The sequence below is a fragment of the Oryctolagus cuniculus genome, chromosome X, assembly GCF_051225735.1.
Source record: "Oryctolagus cuniculus isolate XC-2025 breed Fujian yellow rabbit chromosome X, ASM5122573v1, whole genome shotgun sequence".
In the NCBI taxonomy this organism is placed as follows: Eukaryota; Metazoa; Chordata; class Mammalia; order Lagomorpha; family Leporidae; genus Oryctolagus; species Oryctolagus cuniculus.
The window spans coordinates 675,069-677,647 of NC_142888.1; positions in this window are offsets into that span (position 1 = coordinate 675,069).

Genomic DNA, 2,579 nt, shown 5'->3' on the forward strand with positions numbered 1-2,579 from the left:
GTTCTTTCATGTGCAATATTCAGTCCCTTTACATTTAATGTAATCCTGACACAGTCATACTCACACCTACCATCTCCCTAGGTGCTTGCTGTTTGGCCCACCTCGTTTGTACTCCCTCTTTCCTTTTGCTCCTTTTTCCCTTTTATTGGTAGTTTGTCAAAATTTCAAGGCATATTTACATAAAATGCACAGATTTTAAAGATAGTTTGGTGACTTTTGACAAATTATACACTTATAAGCTACTGCCCCAATCAAGATATAGAACAGTCTATCATCCTAGCATTTCCATATCCCTTTCCAGTTAATACCTCCCCTAATGAAATACCTTGTTCTAGAACCTTATATAATACAATCATAATTATTTACTTTTATGATTTTTATCACACATTATGTTTATGAGATTAACCTCTATCATCAGTCCTTTTTATTTCTGAGTAGTAATCCATAGTAATCTAGGGATGTAATGTCAAATTTGGTGACTATATTGAAGGACTTCTGGATTGTTTCCTTCACAGAGTATTATAAAGAAAGCTACCATGAATGAGTCTTTCTGTGGATATATATAGTTTCATTTATTTTGAGTAAGTGCCTACGAGTGCTAGGCAAGAGGCTTCCATTAACTTTTTTATTTTATTTTATTTTATTGACAGGCAGAGTGGACAGTGAGAGAGAGAGACAGAGAGTAAGGTCTTCCTTTGCCGTTGGTTCACCCTCCAATGGCCGCCGCAGCCGGCGCACCACGCTGATCTGATGGCAGGAGCCAGGTGCTTCTCCTGGTCTCCCATGGGGTGCAGGGCCCAAGCACTTGGGCCATCCTCCACTGCACTCCCTGGCCACAGCAGAGAGCTGGCCTGGAAGAGGGGCAACCGGGACAGAATCCGGTGCCCCGACCGGGACTAGAACCCGGTGTGCCGGCACCGCAAGGCGGAGGATTAGCCTAGTGAGCCGCAGCGCCGGCCTCCATTAACTTTTAAATTTGTGAATTACAACATGCATTTTTGGCCTATTACACCCTAAATTATTATTTCATCATTTTTGTGAAATTTCTAGAACCTAATGACTTCAAATCCATTTATCCTCCTGAATTCTTTGAGTGCTGTTAGGCATTTTACTGCATAAATAACATCAAGACATTGCAATTATTTTGTATAGGAATTATTATTTTATACTTATGCCCTTTATAGCATACATCCTTCCTGCCTTCCTGCATTTCTGTGTTTCATCCAGCATCATTTTCTCCTGTCTGATGAAATCCTTTTCATAAGCTGGAAAGAAATTCTGTCTTTGCCTGAAAATGTCTTTATCTCACCTTCATTTTTGAAGCAGATTTTGCTAGATATAAGTTTAGGCTTTCATCTTTATTAAGCAACTTAATGATGTAATGCCATTGTGTTCTGGTTTCAATTGTTCCTAACAAAATCAGCTGTGAAAACAAGAAGACATCACCAGTCCATGACACTCATTGCTGCTCCTTTGAAGGTAATGCATTTTTTCTCCACACACTTTTAGAATATTCTCAAGGACTTTATCATTTTTCCATGATGTGCACAAATATAGTTTCCTACTTTTTACATTTTTTATTTAAGAGGGGGAGAGATGCAGAGGGGGGACTCCCATCTGTTGGTTCACTCTCCCAAAGCCTGCATTAGCTAGGACCAGGTCAGGTTGAAGCCAGGAGCTAGGAACTCAATCCAGGTCTCCATAAGGGTAGCAGGAACCCAACTACTTTAACCTTCACCTCCTGCTTTCGAGGGCCTGTGCCAGCAGGAAGCTGCTATCAGAAGCCAGAGTCAGGACCTGAATCAAGGGCTCTAACTTGGAACACAGGTGTCTTAAGCCACATCTTAACCACTAGACAACTAGGCCAAATGCCCACCTTGTACTTTTTTCTTTTTTTCCTGATTGGGATTTTTTTTTTAACTTGAATCTTTAGGCTGATGCCTTTCATCATTTTTAAATAAAATTTCAGCTACTACCTCTTTAAATAATGCTTTTGCTTCATTGTCTTCTTCCCCTTCCTCTGGGATTTCAAATACATGAATGTTAAATAATTTGAGTATGTTGCATGTGTCTGTGCTAACTGTTGTTCAACTTTTTTCCTTTTCTCAGCTTTGAGTATTTAAATTTTTTAAATTAATTTTTTAAAGATTTTTTAAAATTTATTTGAGAGTCAGAGTTACAGACAGTGAGAAGGAGAGACAGAGAGAAAGATCTTACATCCGCTGGTTCACTCCCCAAATGGCCACAATGGCCAGAGCTTCACCCATCCAAAGCCAGGAGCCAGGAGCTTCCTCTGGCCTTCCAAACAGGTGCAGGAGCCCAAGCACTTAGGCCATCTTCCACTGCCTTCCCATGCCACAGCAGAGAGCTGGATTGGAAGAGGAGCAGCCGGGACTAGAACTGGTGCCCATATGGGATGCCGACACTGCAGGTGGAGAATTAACCTACTGCGCCACAGTGCCAGCCCTAATAATTTTTAATTTATTTGAAAGGCAAAGAGATAAAGATAAGGAGACAGAGATCTTCCATCCAATGGTTCTTTCCCCAAATGACTGCAACAGCTAGGGCTGGGCCAGGGT